At 42.6% G+C, this 13374-nt stretch overlaps 1 protein-coding gene across 12 annotated transcripts in view; it reads left to right on the top strand.

Annotated features, from left to right (window-relative positions):
* Positions 1 to 13374, top strand: part of CHL1 (cell adhesion molecule L1 like) — a 137072-nt gene that overhangs the window by 19485 nt on the left and 104213 nt on the right. For 10 of the 12 annotated variants that reach the window (XM_027700427.1, XM_027700429.1, XM_027700426.1 and 7 more), the window contains exon 2: positions 11984 to 12064. The exons of the other annotated variants lie outside the window; for them this stretch is intronic. The gene's annotated coding sequence lies outside the window, so the exon portion shown is untranslated. The remainder of the gene's footprint in view (positions 1 to 11983; positions 12065 to 13374) is intronic. 12 annotated transcript variants of the gene reach the window in all.

Genomic DNA, 13374 nt, shown 5'->3' on the forward strand with positions numbered 1-13374 from the left:
TGTAGCTTGGAGCAACCTGGTCTACTGGAACATGTCCCTACCCATGGCAGGGGTTGGAACAAGATGATCTTTGAGGTCCCTTCCAACCCAAACCATTCCATGATGGTCCAAGGATGAAGGACCATGTTTTACAGACGTGTGCATCTTCCATGTATTGAGGAAGCCCTGTCCTGGAAGCCCTGATTTCTAACAGAAAATTGGTTAGACCAGCTGGTGCAATAGACTTCTGGACTGAAGCACAAAGATAGGTGTTGGATTTGTGGATCTAATCCCTCTGAGCAAAGCCAGCAACAATTAAAGCAGAAGAAAGGCAGCCCAATGTAGTTTTAATCATTAGTCCCAGTTTGTAGTTGGTCTTAACGCTGCGTGAAGCTTTGTGAGAGCATAAAGGCAGCTCTGTAAAGCTGTGGCTTTTAACTAGCCCTGTTTGTGTATTGTGATTGGGGAAACCATTGACTTCATATTCTTTCATGTTCTTTCTGTTCCCTTCTGTTTTGATGTTATCGTGGAGTCATCGGAGCTGCGTATTAAACAAGAGACTACTTCAATATGGAATGATCAAAGGGCTCAGGGAACACAGGGCCATGAAGAATATATGCAGAGCTCTGGGAGAATGGCAAGTTGAATTTAAAGGCTTTTTCGAGCTGCTTAATTCCTGCTTAGATTTCTGGTGCCACCAATGGGCGACAGTCCCTTTCTTTAAATCTTTCACTGAGGATTGACTGGCAGAATCGCTGTTTTACATGGGGTTTAAAGAGGAAAAGGCCACCCTGAAGGTCAAACCCTAGGAGATTTCCTCTAAGAGCTCATTGATTCTACTAGATTTTTGACTTGGAGAAAGACCACTCCTTCCTGGATACAAGTGCCTCAGTATGTACCAGCAGAGAAGGCAAAAGCAAAAGTGTAAGGACAGGAAGAAAATTAGAGAGAGATGCTATGGGGCAGACAGACAATGACCTCAGTCTTGTGTAATTCAAAGTGGTGACATTATTAGCTACTGGTCCATGAAAAAAAAAGAAAGTTATTTTATCAGTCTCAGAAATGGATTATATTAGCAATGAAATTGGGCAGAATAAAGATTTATAGCCCCATCCTCAGCTTGAGTAAACAGGCAGAGGACCTCTGCTTGCGTGGGGATGGAAGGGTTGGGCTGTAAATACTGGGGGTCTGGTTTTCTTCACATGTAGACATGAACTCAAGGTTGCTGGGACTGCATAGGCAAGTAACTGTCTTCTTTTTTTTTTTTTCTCAAAAAAATTAAGATGAGCATGTTTTACCTCTCTAACCTCATTATAGGACTGGTTTCGTGAGTTGCCCAGTGCTGTGGTAGTGATTAGCAAGAGCCTACCCCATAAGCAAACTCTAGATTTGTGCTATTACCTACTCCTGTGATATTTCAATCTGATTCATTAGAGAAATTAGCATTTTTATGGACTAATTAGGGGAAAATGTTGCTCGTACTCTTTCTGATATACAGAGATTTTTCACAGCTTAGTAAAGCCAAATAGGAGGGAAACATGATTCTTTTCCCCCACAAAAAAAGGAGAAAAGCAAAATGATGACTCAAATTAACTCAGAAGACTGGGCAAATTTGCACAAAAAAATGAAATTAAGAGAAGGTTAGGTTGCTGTGTTATTGGCAGTTTGTCCAGGTTTTTTTGAATTCCAAATTCCAGCTCTCTTTCAGCTATTTTGGTTCTTGAGGCGTAAAAATATTTTAAAAGCTGTCAGTCAGTCACCATATTTTTTGTGACAGTTGCAAAATGCACAGTAATGAGAATGAATAGTAATGAGTGCATTATTCAGCAGCTATAAATACCAATTGATTTTCATTGGAAGTTTATATATTTCAGTCAACATACATTTTAGCTTTTTTTTCTTTTTCCCCCCCCCATCTTTTTAAACCCAAGCTCAGGTTTTATCAGACCGTGGCTAACAACCATTCAAACACATCTCTGTTTTCCTCACATTAATGAACCACTTGCTTTTGAAGTTTAATTCTAAATATGCATGTGTGGCACTTGCTCCTGCTCATGTTCTGCATTAGCCAGGAGGATAAAAATGGGTGTCTCTGACTAAACATCCGAGGTCATCTCTTTGCAGGGGAAATGTTCTTTTTTTCCCTTCGAGGGTGGAATAACATTATTTTAATCAGTGCAAGGCGTCTCCTGTTTTGATCGTTGTGTTTTGATAATGATCTTGCTTTACAGAGGCCCAGAGCACTGAACCCCTCATTTTGGGCTTCTGTGGAGGAGGCAAAAACCTCCATCTTGCATGGAGGGTGGAAGTTCAATTAGGCATTTTGGTGTCATAGGAGGTTGATGGTGCTTTAATTGGCTCCAGCTGACTGGCTTTTAGGCCATGATATTCCTCACCTGCAGTTGGATGCTTCTCAAATATGTATGGAATTTTGGATTGCGTTTGAAAATGTTGCACAAAGTCAGAATAATTATTTCCAAATGATGCTTTGCGAGTGAATGCACTGTGATAAGTACAAGGGAAGGAGAAGCCATTAAAAGTGTAGAATAATTTAGGTTGGAAGGGACCTTTGGAGGTCATCTGGTCCATCCTCCTGCTGAATGTAGGCACAGCTTTGAAGTTAGATCAGGCTGCTCAAGGCTTTGTCTGGGTGAAAACAGTGATTAGCCTTCTCTCTCCATGCTACACAAACACGCTTCCCTCAGCAGCTTCTCCTCAGTTCTGTGCTGCAGCCCCTTCATCATCTTGGTTCTCTCCGCTGAATTTTTGCCAGTTTGTCAGTGTTCTGTAACAGGGAAACCAAAACTGGACACTCTGTTCCAGATGCAGTCTCACAAGTGCTGAATAAAGAGCAGGAATTGCTTTCCTTGCCCTGCTGGCTCTGCTCCTGCAAACGCAGCCCGGCGTGAGGTTGGCATCCATCACCATCACTGCCAGCTCCTGTTCAGCCCCCAGCCTGTCTTCCCTGGAGCTGCTTTCTGCTCTGTGGGTTTCAATTTGCAGAGTTTCATGTCTGGTTTGGCTGAATGTTGGAAGTTTTCTGTCAGCTGCCTTCTCCAGCCCTGCTGAGACATCTCTGACTATCCGTCCCGCTCTCCAGCGTGTCAGCAGCTCCCCAGCTCTGCTGTCATCTGGGAACTTGCTGCTCTCATTGTCTCAGTTGTTAATGAAGATATGAAGTGGTTAAACAAGTTGTCTTCATGAAGGTTAGTTCTGTAATCTTTAGGATTGGGGTGACAGTCACCAGGCAGTTGGATGTTGCTGTGTGTTGTTCCTTCTCGAGGGTGGCCATGGCAGTTGCCTTTTCCAGTCACCAGAAGGATCCCCCAATTGCCACAACCTTTCAAAGACTTAAAGAGCAGCCTCAGAGTGATGTCAGCCTGTTTTTTGCACACTCACAGACCTCTGTAGGTTGTTTGATTATGTGGCTCCTGACAAAATCTTCCTCTGCCATAGATTGGACTTCCCTACCCTAGACAAAGACATCAGGACCATGGATCTGGGCAGCCTGAGAGGAGGCCTTGCCCATAAAGACTGAGGCAAAAACGTCATTGAATGCCTCATCCTTCATTTATACCCTTTGTTAGCAGTTTTGTTGACCTACTGAGGAGTCACCCACATTTTCCCTGGTCTTTTGCTGCACTTGTACCTACAGGTGAACCTTTCTAATTGTCTGTACCATCTCTTGCCAGCTTCAGCTCCACCTGGCTTTGGCTTTCCTAATTTTTCCCTGCAGTTTGGGCAAGGCTTCTGTAGTCCTCCTGGATAGTTATCACTCCCACCTTCTGTTCACTTCTTTCTATATTTGAAGTCAGTCAGGAATTCCACGTCCAGCCAAGTTACCCTTCTGCCACGTCTGCTCCACTTCCCACTCCTTGGGGTGGATTGTTCTCCTGCTTTGAGGATGTTTCCCTTGAAGATCAAGGAGCTTTCCTGTGTCCTTCTGCACCCCAGGGCAGTCATCCACAGCACCACACCTTCTATCTCTCTGAGGAAGCCAAACTGCCCCCCTGAATTCTGAATTTCAGCATCGATGTTGTCTCAGGGAATCTCAGTTGCTTGTGCACCACCAGTGCCATATTTGCAAATACCAGGGTGCTTAAAGTCCCCCAGGATGACCAGGGCCTTTGAATGTGAAGGCTGCATAAAGCTTTATCCACTTCCATTGCTTGCCTGGGTGGTGGGCAGCAAACCCCCACAGCAAGATCCTCTGTGCTGACCTCTCTCATCTGACCCACAAGCATCAGCTCCCAGCAAACCCATCACCTGCTTCACAGCACAGCATAAAGGTCTTGAGAAATAATTCTGACTCATTAGTCTCTTCTGAGGAAAATTCTGTTTCCTGGGCATAGATTCTGACAGCTTTTAATCCTTTAAAGTGCCTTTTCCAACAAGTATTTTTTTTCCGATGGACTAAAAATAATTCAAAACCCTATTGGATTCTAAATATTTGGGGTACCTTAATAACTTAAGCATATCCTTAATGACCTTTCCTGATGGGGGATGGTTGATATAAAGTCTTTGTGCTTATCTGTGGGCTGAAGGAGTTAACAGAACACTTGAAATCTTAAGTGCCGGTGGAAAGCACTCGAATTAATGTAATTTTTCCCTTGCACTTTTCCCCTCGTGCTTTCAACAGTTCAAAAGTTGCAGTGCTGCAATGGCCCATCTTGACCCTTGTCTCTGTGCTAATCAAGTGCCCTGTGCTGTTACTTGGGCCATTAGCTCTGCACTCGGAAGTTTTATTTCTGGCTCTGCAATTATCCCCCTGCTGCAATTTCCTTATCTGAATCGGGGGTAACAAAGCTCTCCTTCTCTGCAGAAGGTTTTGAGATTGGATGATGAAAAATGCTGTCTAAGGGTTCAATATTGTTATGTGAACAAATATCACTTTGTTTGCGTGGCTTGACTGTCTTATAAACAAGCAGAGAGTTGATGACCAAATCAAGATTAGAATTGAACAAATGAGGTATAATGAACAACTTCAGACTTGACTTCATTTTTGCCTTCTGTTTGAAAGTCATTAACTTTTATAAGTTAATCTCTAGAGAAATTTTTAGTCTGTAAATCATTTGCCAGTTGGGTCTAGAAATCTTTTGGTTTGCTTGTTTCCTGGCTTTGCTTATCATTTTAGGTGCCAAATAAGTTACTTATTAGTTTGTATGATCATCAGCAATCTGAACACAGTCACATATTATAAGGTTAAGTTTCCAATTTTAATGTTGTACAGCATCCAAGTGCATTTACAGGACGTTTCCAGGAAAAAAAGACCCTGAAAATTCTAAATTAACAGTGAACTGTCTTTACAACAGGAAGAAAATATTCCTTAATTAAAACTATACTCTAAATCTGTTGTGAAGAGGGCAGCAGCAAAATTGATTATTTTAAAAATAATTTCAAGACCCTGGGTATGTTATTTGTACTTATTGTCATGGGTTTGGTCCTTCTGGACTTTTGGAATTCATGTGTCGTGGCAGCTCACATATGATGGACTTTTGTGTTGTAGAGTGGAGAAGAGTTAAATTTGCATAATGCATAAAATTTATAACCAGGAAACATTAGGGAATATTTTGTCGGATGGTGTAAATAAAACTAACTTGAAAAAAACTACACTGATTTGTTTGAGTTGGAGACTACTTATGTAGTGGCAGAACAAGGGGGAATGGATTCAAACTAAGAGAGGGTTTAGATTGGATATTAGGAAAAAAATTCCTCCCTGTGAGGGTGGGGAGGCCCTGGCACAGGTTGCCCAGAGAAGCTGTGGCTGCCCCTGGATCCCTGGAAGTGTCCAAGGCCAGGTTGGATGGGGCTTGGAGCAACCTGGGCTAGTGGAAGGTGTCCCTGCCCATGGCAGGGGGTGGGATGAGATGATCTTTAAGGTCTGTCCCAGCCCAAAAAATTCTGAGATTTTCTGACTCCATGATAAGATTTGCTCCAAAGTGTCTGAGAAGGACCACGTGTTTTGCCACCCGGGTGCGAAGAGTTAAAAACTACTTTATATCTTAGAAAACCACAGAGCTAAGTTTTCTGGCTGTTGTCATTCCTAAACCCCCAGTACTGTGATGGGAATTCATGGGTCTCCTGGAGGATGGTGGATATTTTTCAGCTGGCACGTGGATACTCACGGTGCCGCCTTTCCTCTTCAGGAGAAATCCTTTTCTCAGCCCACGTGCTACTCAGTTTGCACACAGTCCATGTTGAAGAGCTCAGGGAAAGGTGGTAACACAGACTTGTGCAGTAGAAGGTTATTAAAACCAAGTGAAAGTGCTCTCTGTACCTCGGGGACCCTAAATGCAGAATCATTCTAACTAATAGGCGGGTACTAAGTGCGCCAAATTTCACCCCAAGGCTCCTGCTGGGGTCGGTTTTGCTCGCTGATTTTTATTGACTATCAGGATTTATTGACCCAGGAGGGAAATATTGACAGAGGTGATTCTCTGCCAGTCACAGGTTCCCTCAAGGGATCATAACACCTGGTGTAAACTGCAAATTTAAGCTCAACACAAGCGTGCAAGTCATGGCACGGGGTTTAACTGCTGAGCATTCACCTCCTGGGCTGCTGTGGCAGAGCTGTACATCAGACCTGGGTGATTTTGCACAGACCTTGACATTTATTTTTTAGGGAAAAAAGGCTCTGCTGCCCTGACAAACCTCACAGAGAGAAAGTGTGTGCATGTGTGAGCATGAGCCTTTGCGTGTTAGCTGGAGCCAAGGTGATTTCCCTCTGGTAAACATTATAACAGCTTTTAATGCTGCCTATCCATATTATTAAATTCATCACCTGAATTATGTACTGGTAAAGGGCTATAACATTTCTTATGCCTGAGTAATCAAGGAGCAAAATCTGGCCCAATAGACTTGATTTACAAAAATGTTCACGGCTGCCTTCTTTTATTGGTACAGTAAATCACAGGAATTGTTGGCTCACATCATGTGATGGTCCTAGACAGCTATGATTAGTATTTCAAGGCTCTCTTCTTTTAGTAATAAATAAACAGATATTTGAGCAACTTGTAACACTGTGTTTGGTGTTATTGAGCCACCTTATTCTAAATATGAGACAGACCAGAAACGCATTTCCTAGTGGGAAAACTGAAATATTGGCAAAACATGTCTACTAAACTAGACTTCTTAATGTTATTCCTGTAAAATTAATAGATCTTACTGTTGCTAAAGAGAAAATAATCATATTATTTAAGAAATGGAAAACTGTTGTGCTGACTCTTCTCAGCACACTGGGTTGTATTCATAATGCACATGGGTAAAATTACAGCTAAAATGTTTGTTTCTTTATTGAAGAGGTTCTTTTCTCTCTTGCTCTTTTTTTCTCAACCCATATTAATTTCATATACTTGGTATTAATCTGAAGATATCACTGTAAATAATCCCTTTAGCACATTTTTCACCTGTGTGGGATCCATAAGCCATAAGGACATTGACCTTTTGCTGGAGCAGTTTATCCATTTCATCCTGTGCTGTTTTCTGAGCTGGTTGATGCATCTTTTTATTGCTTGAAAAAACTTCCTCCTTAAAATCCCTGCTGTTGATAGGCACAAGTGGAGCTTATTCCTCACTGGCAGTGGTGCTGGAGCTGATGGAAACACTGCCCATGCCTGGGTGCTGGGATTTGGGGTCCTTTCATCCCTTTGCCACCCACGTGTCACCGAAATAGGATCAACCTTCATGGTCTGCACTGCAGGGCAGAGCTGGGTCTCGGAAGGTTTGATGTGCAGAGCTCAGCTCTGCAGGACTGGATTGGCTTCAGGAGCATCCAAAGCAGTGCCAGAGCTCCATCCTGGGCAGCATTCCCTGCTTTTGATACCATTCTGCTTTGTCAAGTCCTCTGGGCCAAATCTACGAATTATCTTGCTCTGTGTTGTGGGGATCTGTAGCAGGCACAATTCAAGCAGCACTCAAATATTTAGTTTCTCATTTTCAGGGCGACTCAGAGGTTTTTACTTCATCAGTGGGTGGATTTGTTAGGGAGAAATGGATGGATGAAATGTGAAGGTCACATTGCAGCAGGGACCACTCATCCTCGCTCTTCCCCTGCCATCAGGAGCTGGAGGAGCCTGGGAAGCTGCCTGTGCCATCTGTGGCATGGCCAGAGGCAACAGGTCATGCCAGACCTAATCCTGGCTCAGCATTTGGTCCTGGTTCTGCTCAGAGAGCAGCAGCCCCTGGGCAGCTCAACCCAGGGAGCAGAGATGTCTCAAAGCCATCTTTGTGCCCTGCTGCCTCTGCCCTGCCCTGCCCCACACCTCTCTGAGCTGCAACAGTGTCAAAGTCAGTGAGTGAATGAAAGCATGAACTGCATTCCCTCACTTAGAAATCTGTCAACTCCCTCTCACCTTTTGGAAAATCAAGAGAGCAAAGCGACTGCACTTGTGGCACATCAGAACAATAAAATGCCTTGGCAGAGCAGAAAGCAGCCCTGGGTATCCAGACACACAGACACTCTGTCCACACCCACAGGGGAAAAGGATTGTATTTTAATTTCTCATCTTTAAAAATCCCAATAGATCTATAAGATCAAGGCACCTGCCTTTGATTCAGGCCACAAAGTTTCTATGACAGTCATCATAAATTCCAGTTGGTAAAGGTGCAGATTTTTTCCCTTGAAAAACCAAGCAACAGGTTGAGTTTTCAGCACAGAGTGGGAGACAGTTTTTCTCATTAAGACATGTTTTCAGCAATCCCTTTGTGAAATAGGTTGATTTTCAAACTTAAGTATCTTGCTGCAGCCAGAGCCATTTACCTGAGCTAGGGAAGCAAGAGCTGGCTGTGCCTGTTGCACAGGAGGAATGATGGTGCTTTCCTTCCAACAGGAACACCTGGGGCAGAGACACCTCAGTTGTTATTCTGCCTTCATGGTACAGAGGAGACTTGGGCAAAATGCTGGATAACCTTCAGCAGGTGGTTCGTGTTGTCAGGAGCTGAGATCACCTTCCTGTGAGAATCCCAGTGTCACTGACTGTAGTGTTGGATTTGTGGTGGAGGAGAACTGCGGACATTTATGGTCAGCTGAGTTCCTTCAGGAGGACAGTGGAAGGCTCCCTGATTATGGAGGTGGGATTGGAATGAGATGATCTTCGAGGTTCCTTCCAACCCAAACCATTCCATGATCCTCTGACCCCCAATAGCTCCCTATTCCACAGGAATTAACCCCTGCTAAAATGAAAGGGCACAAAAACAGAATAATCACATTTTTAAAGCAAGCAGTGCCAGCTTGAGCCCTGGAAAAATAATGTGTCTGTTTGTTTGAGTAAACACTTTATATTTTACAGAGTATGGACTATTTAAATGTCAAAAGATGAAGCAGTTTGATACACACATGGTCAAGTAAAATACTTCTGAGTGACCCCCTGAGCAGCGTCTGAGCTAAAGCTGCAGTGGGTGCACTTGGGCACTGAAATCAGGTCTGCTCCTGCTCTGCCTTTTGGATGGGAGCAATGGTACCCAGTGCTACAGACCAGGTTATTAATACTATATCCTGTATTTTTTTCCCCCATGTTTTCCTACACTTTCCACTGAAAATGTTTTAGATATAAATCCTTTCCTCCAACTTGTGAGCTCTATTTGCTCTTCCTCTGTCTGATAACTTCAGCCCCACAGACCTTCTCTCCAGGAAATGCCATTAAGATTTTCTTTTAGCAAAAGTGAGTAGCCCTTCAGAAATCCTTTATCAGCTCTGGTCTTTCCTGTTATAGTTTGCCTCCTGCTTTTTTTTTCTTTTTTTTTCCCATGGATAGCTGTAATTTAAAGCTTACTAGATCGATAAGTCCAAGATGCACAGCATAAATGGGAGAAGCAGACAAACAGCTGGTAAAGATAGGAGACAGTTGATTAGAATGAATTCAAGCTATAAAGCACTTGAGTTACTATTCTCTGCTGTGATTTTGGAGATAGATTAAAAAAATAGGAGAAGGGGGACATACAAATAAAAATTTCCTCCTCCCTTAGAATCTCTGATTAAAATAATGTTGAATTCCTTCTTTCCCCCCCCATGTCTCTAAATAAAAAGGAGATTTTTTATTTGGAGGAGAGGTTTTAATCAATTACGAGGGAATTTGCTTAATATAGAGATAACTGGGGGAAATTTAATGGCAGGAAGTCTGGACCTGATGTAATAACAGCATCTTGTCTTGAACTCTCTGAATACAGGGCTGTGATGAACTGAGATCCTGCAAATGGCCTGTTTTGCACTGATTCCCAGCATAAGGATTTTCCCACTCCCCTTTGCAGCCCTGGTGATTGTGTGTGGGACTGGGATTGGGTTTGCTCTGTTTTCCAGCCCAGGCATGTCTTGCAAAGCTTGGCCCAGGCTGCCACAGCTTTGCTGGGCTGTGCCCAGCTGGCACAGCCTGTGGATCAGGCAATTTGCATTTGGCATTACAAATTGCAGGCACATTACTTTGTGGAGGTAAAGGCCCTCTGAAAGGCTGAGTGTGTTGCCAGCAGGAGAGCAAACATTTCTAAGCTAAACCCTCAATAGAAGTCAAGAAGGATTAAGGTGCAGCTGAAAATAGAATCGAGGTTCCTAAATCACTGCAGAGCTTTAGAAAGTGGTTTCTGTTCACATCAGAAACCATAATTTATCAACAAAGGGGTTGAAATTTAAAATATATGTGCTAGTGGGTTGTGTTTCAGTGAAATTGCAAACTGCTGTTGATGGGAAGGTTCATGTAAATGTTCTCTGTGTGCCCCTGACCACAGAAACTATCTGAAAGACTAAAAGCATGTACAGTGTAAAATACACTTGCATCTGTGTGGGCTGAATCTGTCTATATGTATCCCGAAGGAGCAGGGGAACGTTCCAATGTGAATTTAAAACACCGTGGGAAAGGAGGTGCATGTTCACATGGGCACTTTGGAAGAGGGATTGGGTCTGTCCGTGGGGAAATAAGTCTGTCTGCAACTGGTGAGATGAGATCAGATAAAGAGATTATCAAGTAGTGACAAGGAAGAAAATAGGTTAGCTGGATTCCTCTTTATCACTTCTTTTCCCTTAAGACGCCTCACTGAATATCTTGTCATTCATACAGAGGGGCTGGAAAGAAAATCACTTTTAAAGGTGACCCACAGAGGTAAAAACAGACCAAAATTTGCTTGTGTGCTCCTCTTTCTCCTTGTTGACATAGGAGTTGGCCTGGAATTTACACCATGTGTGTGTGTTCTCCCTTTTGGGAGAGCAGGAGAAGTGGGTTTGGAGCTCCCCAGTCTTCCCCTTGGCTTTCCTGCTTCCAGCACATAGGAGAACCTCCTGTGACCCACCTGTGGGTGGGAACATCGAGGTGCCAGGTCAACAGCAGGGGTGTGTCATGTCCAGGTATTAGAGAGGTTGATATAGAAATACAGCTCTTGGCCAAAGTGTTTAAAACAGGTGGAATATATTGTAATAAACCAGATCTGTTTCCCCTTGAACACACTTTCCTTTCATGAGCCTTTTTTATTTTTTCTCAAATTTGAAAGGGAAGTAACTACTGAAAATCATTTTGAAATGTGTTTCATAATAGTGGAACTACAGGAGAGCAATAATATAAGTGGTGGTTGATAAGGTTTATTGTTTCTGGTTTTGTGTTATCTCTTGATTCCAAAGAAAGCTGAATCTTATCTTTTGGTGCTCTACAAACACTTAACAGGCTTTAGAAAGCTTGTAATGGGAGTAGAGAAGAAAGGCAAAGAAGCAGAGGGGAAATGGAGGTGCAGAGAAGTGACTCCTTCCAAGGTCACAAACCAGATTTAGAATAAGAATCAGATTTTCTCACTTCAGCCCATTTTTTTCTATTCCATGGGGTATGTTGCTTCTGTTATTCAAATATGGAAAAGCCTGTCCTTTTCCAGTTAAATGAAGGTCAAGGAAAATGAGATCAGTCATAAACTCAGTGACACAGAGGGGAAAAAAAAATAAAGCAAAGGAATTGTACTGATAAAGATGCTGGTTTAGATAAATTCAACGCATGACATTCCATTTATCAAATCCCAAATTTATCTTTCTCTCTAGATGCAGTAAAGTGGGGACAACCCCTCAGATGTAAAACTGCAAGCTGACCATGCATTGATGAAGAAGCAGCTGCATGTACTGGTTAGAAATGCATATTTTTTTCTCTCAAATTCAATATTTGTGGTTTGGATGCAGATTTTATTTACCTCCATTTCTGAATCATAACAGTTAAAGTCATTGTAACCATTTTGGACCCCTTTGTGACCATTTTTGTCTTTAATATTCCTTCTATAAAAGCATAAACACGTGTGTGTATGTGTGTGTGTACATCTGTTTGTGCATGTCAGTGTGTTCTGGAGTAATTCCACGTGATTTTAATTCCCTGAAGAATGCAGACATGATTTCAAAGCCTGAAAGCTCTCTGAGGTCAGATGGAGCTTGTTTGTCTTCTCTTCCCAAGTCAAGCAGTCACTTGTTATTGTGTGTGTAACTGAGCCCTAAGCCAGGCTTTATCCTGTTGTAGCAACTAATGGTGAGGAAATTGTGATTTTACAGTTTAAAACCCCCTCAGTTCTAGATGAAAAGGTGCTGTAATTATTTTATTCTGATCATTTCAAGGTCAGCCTCCCATTCTGCTCCCCAGCAGCTGGTGGTGGTGGTTTAGGGGGACAGTGAGTTACCTCAAACACCTGAGGGTTGGATCCACAGTGGGAGATGGACCTTGGATTTCTTTAAAATTGGGCCTGTGGAAGAGAAATAGCGGAAGAGCAGGGCCTTAGTGGTGGCTTTGCCAGCAACTGTTCAGCAGGGAAAAAAGGGTTTGGAGCCCTGGAGTTATTTATGGCTTGGACTTCCCTAGGACAGTTTGTTGCCAGGGGATTTTAGTGCCTGTGGACCCTTCCTGTAGTGAGATGTGCTTGGAGGAAATAATCACACTGGCAAGGGATTTCTAGCTGTTTATTTATTTATTTTTAAATCCTATTCAGAAAAAAAAAAAACTTATAATTCTGTGTTCTGTTTCTGTTTGTGGCTGGTGAAAAGGGAGCCTGTGCTACCAATATATGCATTTCCCATTAACTTTTATTAGTAGGAGCTCTAAGGCCAAAGATTTGCCCATAATGGGAATTATTTACACCATAACTTTGTTCTGAGCTACCATTTATTAGGATTTTCTATATTCTGCTCGTGGTCTTGGCTGCCGCAGAGAGCAGGGCTGAGAACACCTTATGTATCTGCTGCTGAATTTCATTTTGTGAACTTTAGTGGTCTGTAAAAATCAGAAAGATAAAGTTATTGATAAAATGTAGACTCTGAACAGTGCTCTAACTTTTTTATTATTTTTATATTTTTTATTATTCCCGCTGATAAATTGATTATTTCCTTACACCCAGTGATTGTTTCAAGTAGGAAATAACTCACTAGTTTCTGATAAGCACCAGCTAATCAGGCAG

Source organism: Neopelma chrysocephalum, unplaced genomic scaffold, assembly GCF_003984885.1.
Source record: "Neopelma chrysocephalum unplaced genomic scaffold, ASM398488v2 Primary Assembly neopelma1_147, whole genome shotgun sequence".
NCBI lineage: Eukaryota > Metazoa > Chordata > Aves > Passeriformes > Pipridae > Neopelma > Neopelma chrysocephalum.